This window comes from Phyllostomus hastatus, unplaced genomic scaffold (genome assembly GCF_019186645.2).
Source record: "Phyllostomus hastatus isolate PE091 unplaced genomic scaffold, TTU_PhHast_1.1 phas_scaffold_501, whole genome shotgun sequence".
Lineage (NCBI taxonomy): Eukaryota > Metazoa > Chordata > Mammalia > Chiroptera > Phyllostomidae > Phyllostomus > Phyllostomus hastatus.
In genome coordinates, this window is record NW_025334033.1 from 34,144,862 (window position 1) to 34,157,009 (window position 12,148).

The 12,148-nt window shown below is 40.7% G+C and overlaps 1 pseudogene; it reads right to left on the reverse strand.

Moving 5' to 3' along the window:
- Window positions 1-316: 316 nt before the first annotated feature.
- Window positions 317-12,148, reverse strand: part of LOC123807876 — a 130,089-nt pseudogene continuing 118,257 nt past the window's right edge.

Genomic DNA, 12,148 nt, shown 5'->3' on the forward strand with positions numbered 1-12,148 from the left:
CACCCCATAAGCTGGTGAAGAAAGAATGTGGAAAAAATGGTTCCTTGCGGTCCTGCAGTGTTCCGGGGAAGTTCCATCACTTTTTCTTTTTTTTTTTAAGTAAGAGTAAAATACTTTTATTAGACTTGATTTTTAACACAACAAAATAAAAGTAGGGAAAGTACCAAAGGGTTAATTAAAATTAATGTCCAAGGCTCAGTGAAGAGTGAGACATAAATGTAGAAGCAAGATTTAAGGCTATGTGTTGGGGGTGGAGCTGGGGGAATGAGAGCTTTGTTTCAGGACTGGTTTTCTGTGCTTCCAGTGGGTCTTCAATTCACAAAGGGGCCATGTGGCTTCCTTCTGTGCAACCTAGATAATCTAACACAATTCCTTTCATTTTCCTCAATAGCATCCTCTTCACATTTTTAATTTTCTGCCTCCAAGGCTCCATGCTGGGTTGTAGAATAGGAATGTAGCTGTTAATTTTAGTTCGATGTCTTCGTGAGATGCATTCTGCAATCCACACAGTGTGTCTCATTTCTTGTTCCTTCGATTTTGTGTAAGCATAAAACAAGCCACATTGGAACTGCTTGTTGAATACCGGCATGTCATTTCTACCTCATGCTCAAAACACAACCTCCAATGACTTTCCCCCACTGCCATCACCCACAGCCTCAAAGGCATGCATATTTCATAGTGGTTCCCTCCTCTCTTCATCTGTTGGAAGTCTTCTGCTTGGCCCAGCAGGTGCAGCCCCATGGGATAGAGCTTGCCACAGGTCCAGTAGAGGGCCTCCGGTCATCTTTGCTCAGTTCCATGCTGAACGAGTTAAGAGTGATGATAAAATCACATCTGTCAGCCTCAGACTCAAGAATGGGACACATAATTTCTGCTGTGACATCATCATGATTCCTACAGAATTTATAGAATGCCTCCAGGTAACACTTGTGCAGTAATACTTGCACAGTATTTCAATATAGAGTTCACCTAAGGTATTTTCAGACATGCAGTTTGAAAGAATGGAGCTAAGGGCATTTCCACCAGGAAGACATTAAAGAGATCAGAAGGCTTCCCTGGAATGTTGACTGCTTTCATTTCCGTGACCTGGCCCAGCAGGTGGCACTTCCCTAGAACTTCCTTCATGGAGTCTTTCTGCAACACGCTGCTTATTGGTAGAATCAAGTTGTTGATTGTGTAACTCCACGTCATGTAGGTGAAAAATGTGCTTATGAGCTCCAGGGAATGATTCCGGAAATTCTCAAATTCTCGGCACGCCTTTTTCCTTGATGTCAACTTTGGAAACAGTATCACTTCCTCTTTATCTCCACCATCCGCCTCCTCCTTTTGCTAGATGGACTGGCAGGAACACATGTGCATTTATGCACTCTGTAGCAGGGTAACATCAGGATTTTTATATGGACAGCTGCCTCTTGATTATTACACAGAATTTCCCTGGCACAACCCTATCATGAGTCGTACCACTGTTGCCCCGCTGCTGTGGAATCCGAAAGACAGACAGGACCGTTGAATTGCACTTTGCTCCACTGACAGGACTCCAAAGGGTGAAATCCCTTTTCTGAGATTGCACAGCTCATTGATTGGCTGTGTTTAGAGTTCAGTTTTGTTTTTTTTTTGTTTTTTACTTACTTCTAAGTGCAATTTTCCCAGTCCACACAATGACTGCAACTTTTCACCTCCAAGACCTTAAACTTTAACTCTCCTTCTCTGAACTGACTTTCTGAATTCTATTTCTTCAGGCTTACCTTGAACCAAATTCCCACACAGCAATACCCCTCCCCCTTCCATGTTCTATGAACACCAACCTCTTTCTCGATTCACTTCTCCCCATGCAGAGGCTGGAGCCCCAAGATTTGGCTTCATAGTTCTCCCAGACTTATTGACTGTCTGGTCTCTCCAGCCCTTAACTTTTTTCAGTCTCAAGCTGCCTGGCTCAGCTGGGTTCGTATGACCTTAGCTGGGTGCTGATTGCACCCTCATTCAACATTCAACACTGAGACTGGGCTAGGCTTTTCCCACTCACCCAGTTCTCTTTATATTCTGTCCCCTGCCCACTACTTCTCTGAAAGCCTAGAGAACTTCTGAGTCATAGCATGTTAAGAATGACTAAATTCATTAAAGATAATGTCATTCAACACTCTCATTCTACAGAGAAGGAATCAAGATCGCTGACACTCAGAAGTAAAGAGTACTCCAGGTACCTACCTGGCCTACACCTTACCTTCAGATAGGTAAAATGTCATCTCCTTGTTAGAGATGAGGCTGTAGAGATCAGAGACATAATGTGACTTTTCTCAACATCATAGAAGCAGCCAGGCAGAGGTGAGCACAATGCCCTCTTTCTTTTGACTCTGTGCCTTCAAATTGCTCTCTAACCATACATCCCCTTCACCAGTTAAAATATCTTGGTCACTTCCTCCCCTTTCTTCACTCAACAAGTGTAAGGGAGTGTCTACTGTTCAGGTAGCATAAAGGAGGTGCAACAGCTAAAAGGAGGAGTAGAACATACTCCATCCTTCTAAATCTACCTCTCTTCCTAGAAGGATCCAGAGTTTAACCTACCCTATTGTAAACAGGGCAATTTTCTCCCTCCCAAATTGTATTTTTATTTATTATATGTATTAAATAACTGTCTCCTTTAAACTTTGTCAGTTTTCTCTATTATTAATGATAAGCCGGGGCTTATCATCCCCCTATTTTACACAAGGAGCAGGTAGGTTTTAACCTGAGTTCCCCAGCAGAGCCAGAAGCTTTATATGTTGCTGTTTTACTAGGGCATGCAATCTCAGGTAGCAGGCATGAGAGATTAGGAGAGTAAGGCAGGAAGGAAGGAGAGCCAATATAAGGATACTTGATAGAGTTTTCTGTCATTAAATTCAACGGATGCCTTGATACTGTTGACACTGTCCTTTAAAAAGCCATGATATAAATTGTGTCTCGGGCAAGGGTAAAGGAGGAAGAATTTATCCACCAGTTCCCTTCTTCTATTGGCCAGAAGTTTGCCCCATGGAGCATTACTGCCTTCTGCATTTTCTGGTTGTATATGTGAGTACCGAATAGGGGTCTGTGCCACACCTCAGCCTCAGCAGAGAGGCTATGGGGCTGGAGATAGGAGGGGCACAGCATGCAGAGCAGGCGGGGCGCCGTCAGAGTGCAGTTGTACAATGTCTGTCTGGGCCCACACCAATGATGTTCTCACAAGGTGCCTGAACAAAACCAGGTGAGTCTTGATGTGGTGTCTGATACAACTGCTATTGACATGTATCCTGCTCTATGTTTCCTTATAAAGACAGGGAGGACAAAAGTTATTTGCAGTTGTTATTAACCTTTTTTTGACCTGTGGTTCTATAGTCATGAACCTGAATACTGAGTGTCCAGGTAATTATACTCATAGGAAACTTTTAATAGCTCCTGAGGGTCAGGGTTGATAGGGCTGATCTTCTAATTGATCAGATAACCATTTTTGGCACTACAAAGAGAGATGTTCTATGCCTGCTTCTTTTGAACTTGAATTTTAATGACTAAATGGCTGCAATTAAGAATTAAAACCATATTCTGCAAAGAATATGGTTTTACTGCAATGTACTAGGACTGAGCTTTATAGATTATTATTCTTGCTAATAAATTTTTGCCAGAAACAATGGCTTAAAAATGAATCTTAATTAAAATAATCAACTTTGGCATATGTTTCCAATATTTTCAATCAGACATAATTATAATTCTGCCTGACAGATGTGGTTGCACCCTCTTCCTTGTTAGCAAAATCCTGACTTTTGTCTCAGGAGCCCCCAGTCGCTCAGTTTTAGGCCCTGATTTGTCTAAGTCTCTCAAGGTGTTCCCTTTAAGCTTGCTAGGGATTCATTGAGGTGTAGATGCATGGTACCATTCTGGCTGTGGGATGTGAAGGGCTCCAACTGAGGGGACTTTGGGAAACATACCTGGTCTTAAAAAATGTAAACACGATGAGGAATGAATTCATTGCCACTGGATGTTGTTGAATTAAACTAGGAAGCTTGGCAGTTGTGCAGCCATCTTGTGATAGGACAAGAGCCAGCCTGAAGATGAGGCTGCTACCCTAACCAGGCATAATAGAAAGCTAGAAAGACCCTGGATTCTTGATGATGTCTTTTAGTTACTAAACTAACCAACTTTGGAACTGTGCATTTTTTATAGGGGATAATAAACCCTTTATTTTTTGGGCCAGTTGAGTCAGATTCTCTGTTACTTGCAGTTAAAAGTCTCCTGATTAGAGCAAGTCAAACTAAATGGTTTACCTGGGGAAACAATTTACAATTAATTTATATTGAAGAACAAACATAAAGGTACATTGCTTAAAATCAGAAGTTCCATGGGAATTTTATTTATATTTTCCTATGACTTTTGTGGGAAAATAATATTATCTTTTCATAAATGTTTCAGCCTAATATGGTATGTTCTGCGCCTCACATCTCCAGAGTCCTGGAGTCATCTATAAATTATTAGACCTAGACTCGTTTCCTGAGGATGATTTTGGTTCTGCCATCCAGTGGTGGGAAGCCACCTGTACAGACAACTGATCAGGCTACTCAATTTCAGGAAGAGGATCATAGTTTTATCCTCAGTTTCATTGATTGCCAAAGCATTCCAATATGGTTTAAATTAGGAACCCAGAAATCTCCACTCCAAGTTTTTGCTAAATATTACAACTTTCAACTTTGTAGTCCAAGATTTATCCAAAGCTCAGTTTTAAGAATGGAGCTTGCCAAATGGAACATAATTCATCATTCTACTGGAGATGAGATGCTTTGCCCTTGGCTCAAGCAGCCTTCCCAGCAACCATGGCTGTACTGTTATGCTTCCTTCCCTCTCCCAAGTAACCTACCAGCCATAACATTACATTTGTAGTTACATTTTCAATCAAAAAAATATTAAAGAAACCACCATCTAAATTCTGTGTTGTATGTAACCCTACTGAAGCAATGGCCCAGAATCTGAGGGGAGCCCAAGTCAAGGAAGCATGGCCCAACAACCAAAAAGTAATTTCAAAATAATTCAAGTTCTTAACTTGTGTTTTTTAAACAGTAAAGGCGATACACAGTTCACAGCAACATATTTTTAAAATCTCATCTATAAATTTATTACCTTGATGGTGGTAATAATTTTATGGGTGTGTACATATAACAAAATGTACCAAATAGTATGCATTAAATATATGGAGTTTATTATATGTATGAGGTATATTATACCTCAATAAAGTTGTAAAAAAAGTAACAAAAAAAGCTTCCAGGAAAAAAATGCCACCTGTGCTCCATTATCATACTCTATAGTTTCTACAGAGCCTCTCAACTCCCAATCCAGAAAATTCCTGACTTGTCCTACCCATTGTCCTTCACCATCCCACCCCTTTCCTATCAGTTCTTCATCACGAACCTCAGAAGAACTGATCTACCAAAAACAGGACCCAGCTTAGGAAACAGGGGAAGATGAAAGAAACTAATTAGCAAAAGCCAGACTCTTCTGTGAGGAGGAGTGGAGGCATGGGAAGAAGAGGCTAGGAAAACTCCGTCTTTGCAGCCTTCGCAAAGAAATGCCTTATCATTGAATGTACTGTTGGGACAATTTCAACCATGCAGAATGTGGATATAGTTTATACCTCTTCTTGGAGTTTTCTTAAGAAAGTAGTTATTCATACATATTGACATAGGAACCAATTTCAAGTTGGTCATTTCTTGAGTCTTCTTGTTTTGTTTGGTTTCTATTGAAACAACTGTATTTAGTGAACACACACCAATACATTACCTCTCAGTTTGCAACTCTAAGTGGATCAAGTCTTAAGTTTGGTCCGTGTTTCAGTGTTGCAAGATCATCTGTACTCTCAGTCTAACCATCAGAGAGGAAGCTGGGCCCTCAGCTCATATGTTCAGTACTGATGGAGTCTAGCACAGAGCGAGAGTCTAGCATGCAGCAATACAGGTCCGCATCTCCCCCAGCTGCCACCTCACTTTCCCATCACGGCACAGTCTCTGAATGGTGCCAGCATGAGTGGAAAAAAAATATTCAACAACCAAACTAAGATTTCAAAATAAAACCATCCTGATTAATATTTTTCAAACATTGTGGAGGAGATACATAATCAACAGCAATGCTTCTTAAAATAATTGTATTCTCCTGGTGCTCCTTTCACACCTCATGGCTCTTCTGAACCAACCTCTCCTCCAAAAACTCTTTAAGGGTCCTCCCCCAACCTTACTTCACATATATCTTGGCTTCCCATTCCTCTCCTTTTCTTCTCAATTAGTCAGCAACGAAATCCGGGCGGGGGGGAAGTCTGCAAAGCCAAAACTGTCTTTAAGTGGTGAAGGAAGAGAAGGAACTGAGTGAGCAAACCCAAAATACTATTTAAAGAGCAGGGTAGAGGGAAAGGCTGGCAGCATTCATATATTAACACATTTGCTCCGTTCAAATCCCTGAAGGGATTAGACAGGAGAATACATCATCTGTTGCATCACTGCATCTTTTTTTCTGTGAACAAGAAAATATTCAAGTGTATCATGAAAAGCTGTGCTCTTAGCAAACAGCAGATTCATTTTTATGGATACCGGAACCCTCTTCTGGTAGTGTTCCTGGGCCTGCACAGGTCATTAAGAAGTTTGGAGCCAAATTTACACCATCACCCTGGTAACATGCAGTGTAGTGTCTATGGTATACAAACCTATGTGCTAATACCACATCTGGATTTGATATCTCCTGTGCCTATGTTTCTCATCTACCAATTCCCTCATGTACTTATATTCTATGTAATTTTGTAAATGATTTCAGATCCTTGTGGAATGAAGTGATGTATCAAATGAATGAAAGCACATAGCACATATATCTTTCCTTCTATTCCTTCTTTCACACTTGCCTTTTTTCTTGCTTTTTTTTTTTTTACTTCAGCTCCACCATACTACCAACTCTGGGGTCTCCTTCTTAATCCCTGTGACCCAGGGTCAAAAGCCACACATCACCTTTGGCTTCCCCTGTGCCTTCTCCCCCAGGCAATCCTAAATCCAGCCAGTTCTCACTTCATCTGATGCTGCAGGTCTGTTTCTTCCTTTCCATTCTTGAGGACAGGCCTTCATCACCACAGGCCTGTGCAATTGCAATATTTTCCTGATTTCCTTGGCTGCAGACCCTTTCCACTCTAAATTATCTTACAGCATCACCTGATACATAGAAATACTTTTGGTCTTTCCTAAATTTAAATCTGAAACTCAAATTTAAGTTAAGATTCTTTTCATCTAATGTATTTTTGAGGTTTTCCAGATGGTCCCTGGGTACCAAAGAAGATTTAGCTCCTCACCTAATGAAAGGAGTGATACTAAAATAATATGTTTGATGTTCTTCATTTTTTAAAGATTTATTTATTTATTTATTTTTAGAGAGGGGAAGGGAGGGAGAAAGAGAGAGAGAGAAACATCAATGTGTGGTTGCCTCTCACGTGGCCCCCAATGGGGACATGGCCTGCATCCCAGGCATGTACCCTGACTGGGAATCAAACCTGCAATGCTTTGGTTTGCAGCGCACACTCAATCCACTGAGCTACGCCAGCCAGGGCTTTGATGTTCTTCATTTTTTAATTAGCTCTAGCAACTATACGAATGACTGAAGTACTTGTGTCTGTGCCCACTTTTCAGATCCAAAAGTCAAATGAGCCTTTTCCTTTCTTAAGCAAAAACTAGATTAACCCTACTGTGGACATTTTGACTTATGCTAACTCCTTCTCACAATTTGTGCATTAAGGGCAAATTTATATTGTAATAGTACTTATTCAACACTACACGTGTATCATAAGCCCATTGCTTATGTTTTTCTCAACCCCTCACCTAAAGCTTATTTACCTGTTGGAGACAGCCCAAAAAAACCAACCCTTTAGGTCAGTTGATTATCACTTATAAACTTTTCATGCTGCTCTGATCTGGACCCAGTAATTCCACTTTCCCTTCCTAATGTAAGTGAACCTCATTACATATAAGAGCTACTGAAAGACCGGCGCTCAACCTGATGACAACCTGGATGTTATACTATTTGATAATCGCTCACATATTAAGAATAGTCAATGCATATTCTGGGCTATATGAATAATGCATTCTAAATATTCTGTTACCAATAGCTTATTCTGTTCAGATAGCTCTGAGATGGATATTCTCCAATTAAGGCAAGTCTAAGAACATTGTCAACGTTATTTTTCATGATTTTGGCATTTTAATTTTAAAACAGGGTTTTTCTAACTTCTTGGGACATCCTAATCAAATTTTTAAAACGGAAATTAATATCTGTGCATTGGAACAATCCAACATCTAAAGAAAATCTCAGTAATTAAGACTGAAGCCCATTCTAAAAGAAAATATATCAGTGCTCACTTCAGCAGCACATACACTAAAATTGGAAAATATATCAGTCAACTATTAAACAAAACAAATAACACTTAGTGATGTTATTATTAAAAGACAGTAAGTTGTTCAATCCTATTTCTGAAAAATCTGGACTTACGCAAATATAACAATTTACTCCACTAGCAAAAAAAGGTACTGACTACTTCAAAATTTTTTCACATCCTTGGATATCTTTCCAAACCACATCTGCAGTCTTTTATACACAGGCATGAAAAAATAACCCAAGTGATAGTGGCCCGGTCAAATTCGTTCAGACTTTATAAAACTCTGGGTGGGAAAAAAATCACCTGAGAGACTCAATAGGTAATTAAACCTTGCCTTATCTATAATTATAATAATCCAGGAAAACCCAGGTGATTTTTTTAAAATCTCACTTTATAGTTAAAGTAGTTAAGGAAACATCTTTAAAAAATGTGTCATTTACATACTATTTCTGAAACTCTAAGAGCATAAAATGAGCTGATGGTATTTTACAATCAAAACTATCTTGGTTTTCCATTTTGGTGGGCGCTAAAGTCCTGTGAGCCTTCCTTGACTATTTGTCTGACAGAAGCCATTTGGAACATCCTGGTTTTGTCAGATATGATCAGGGTGGCACGTAGTCATAGGTCCAACAGACGTGAGTTGAAATTCTGAAGGCACATGCCTGAATTCACCACCACATGACATAGATGTAGAAGACCAAATACATTCAAACAGACTCCAATGAAAATCAGCCTTAAAACCACACAGAAAAGGGTCTTTTTCAGTACTCTTCAACAAAAATGCTGTTCTTAAGTTCCAAGACACACAACATAAACACATGCTTGCTGGTGAACACTCAGGGTCCTCCATCTGGTGCCCACGGTCTAGACCACTGTGTATCTGACTCAAGGCTCCCCAAAGACTTCCAGGAGTAAACGGCTTCTGGAAGTCATCAGCTTCCTTCCCAACCTTACACGGATGAAAAAGGGGACATCAGGTACAAACAGTCTCCTTTCTGTACCTTTGAATGAACACCCATTATTGGGTCAAAGGGCTTGTCACTGGACTGAAGATTTATTGCTTGTCTCTTTCTTCCTTATCTCTTTCCTTTTGTGTTAATCTCTTTTGCTCTCTTCTTAGCTATTTACTTTCTGTAAAATTCTCTGACCTAAATTTGCCTTTTTCAAAGAATGTCAGTAACTAGTACATTTTCTAAATTTTATTTATTTTTTAAAATATATTTTATTGATTATGCTATTACAGTTGTCCCATTTCCCCCCTTCACTCTCCTACACCCTGCACACCCAATTTGATATAAAGCCTCAACACTCATATACATATATATATGTATGTATATATTTTAAACTGTGGCACATCTGTATGTTTCAGTGGGATTCTAGGCACCAACCAAATAACTGCTGTAACTGATATTTTTTAGAGCTTCAGAGGGACCAAAGGTCATCAGAAAATAGGGAGACATGTTGTTACAGAACACAACAAGGGGGGCCTGGGACGATATACTATTATTGAAAGAAGGCCCCGGGTCCGTTATGTCCGCCGCCCTAGGAAAGACGTCTCTCAATGCCAGAAATTCGTGAAAAGGAAAGGAAATGTTTATTTAATGCTATACAAACTTCAAGTAGTGAACTAATGTCTTTATCAAAATCCTAAAGTCCCTTAAAACACCCACAAACACAGTCACAGTCCTTCCTTCCTTCCCCCTTTGCCCAGTCCAGAGTACCGTATCTCAGGAAAGGAAATAGAAGTCCATGGCTCAGGCAGTCCTCTGGTTCTTCCCAGTTAATACTCCATCTCGACTGGGAGACCTCCCTGGGTTCCCGGCACCCTCAGCTGAGTCGCCGGGATCTCTGCTAAAACCAGGTGGTGGTTCCCCCTTCTAAAGCTGTGGGGGTCCCCGCTCTGTCCAGGCCTCGTGGTTCTCTCTCTCAGGGCTGCGGGAGTGTCCACTCTGTCAAGGCCGCATGGTTCTCTCTCCTAAAGCAGCACGGTTCTCCCCCAATGGCTGAGGTCCTCCCCATTCTGCTAAAGCTGCGTGGTTCTCCCTCTCTGGGATGTGCATGGCTTTCCTTCCTAAAGCAGCATGGTTCTCCCTCCTAATGGCTGCCAAGTCTGGGTTTCAAATCCCTGCGGCCAATCTTTCTCTGCAGCCTCATTTCCGACTCCTCCCACACTCGGCTTCACATGCCAGAATTCATATCCTTCCAGCTTTACTGGGCTGCCATCATGAGTCTGGGCAGGTGTGGCCCCGTGTCCTGGAGCCAATCTTCTCCGAGCTCCCACGCAGGCGCTGTAGCTTGGGGGATCTGCCTCCAGTCACATCTTGGTGGGGAAGTTACTTCCATTTCCCTGGCTCAGAGATGATCACAGCTATTTAACATATCCATGCAACCAGCCAAAGGCTATAGATATGTTAAATGACGACACCAGAGGGTAGCTGCAAGGCTGTTGCTATGCAAAACAGCTCTCAATGGCTCTGCTCCATTTGTCCCTTCCCCCAACCCACACCCTGGGTGAGGGGATGGAGACATCTTAAAATCTCCTGGACACCTTAAGTTCTGGACCCCATTTCAAATGCCCATTTGGGGTCCCCCCTCTTGGCTGCACCCTGTAACAATGTGACTAATTATGCAAACTGGTCCAATTGTTGTCCCATAAAGCTATTCAGGAATCATTGAAGTATTTTTTTTAACTCTCCCTGGGATTTTTTCCTCCACAATTAGACCAATGAAGATCAGACTGCTACTAGTATCTATTAAACAGCATCTCATTAAAGAGCACCTCAATGGATATCCTTGAGTCTATTCTTGAAATATGAAACAGTTTTCTTGTCCTTACCATATCAAAGTGTGATCTGGTCTTGGAGATAGTAATTCAGTCTTTCCTAGTATTCAAAACCATTCTTTCATTTGTTCACATTTTTTTGAGAGCTTTGTAAAGTAACAGACCAAGAGTTGTCCAATACAGTAAATTTCATTGGCTTACACAAGGATTCCTGAACTGTAATGCATAATCTATAGTTTTCTCTGACAAGGGCCCCAATATCAAGTAAAAAAAACACAAACTTGAGTTGCTCACAAAGCTAGTATACTTTGTTGGCTGAAATAGTCCCAAATAATAAAAATTCCTTGGACTATTTATTGGCTAGTCAATATGGAGTCTGATAATGCTATTTAGTGCCTTTTATTATACCTAGGTAAATACATTAAAAAAGACAATACAATTAATCAATATAGAGGATAAAAATCACTTGGTTAATTAAAACTGATCAAGTCAATCCTTTGAAACTTATTCTCCTGATTAGGCCTAGGATGACTGAAAATTAAATGCAAAATGGGTTCCAGTGTTCTTTTGATGTTTGTAATTATCTCACGAGGATAATTGCAAATAGAATGAGGGCCTTTCAGCACTACTCCTGTAGTGCTGACACTGCATCAAAAAGAGACTGAGGCCCTCGTGGTAAACTGCTTCTTTAGGAGTTTGTTTTGACAAAATTGTGTGCTTCTGTATTTTCTCTCTCCTCTACTATAAATACAAGCTTCATGAGGAAAGGAACTTCGTCTTGTTCACTGCTGTGCCCTTAGTGCCTAAATGTAGTGGTGTCTGGTATGCAGTAGTTGCTCAGTAAAAATTCATTGAACAAATAGGCTTGGTTTCCTTCCCCGACAGAGATGGAGAACAATATTAAGCACTCCAACACTGGAAGGAACAGTCAGCCAGTCTCTCGGTGGCAGCCGCATCACATGCATGGC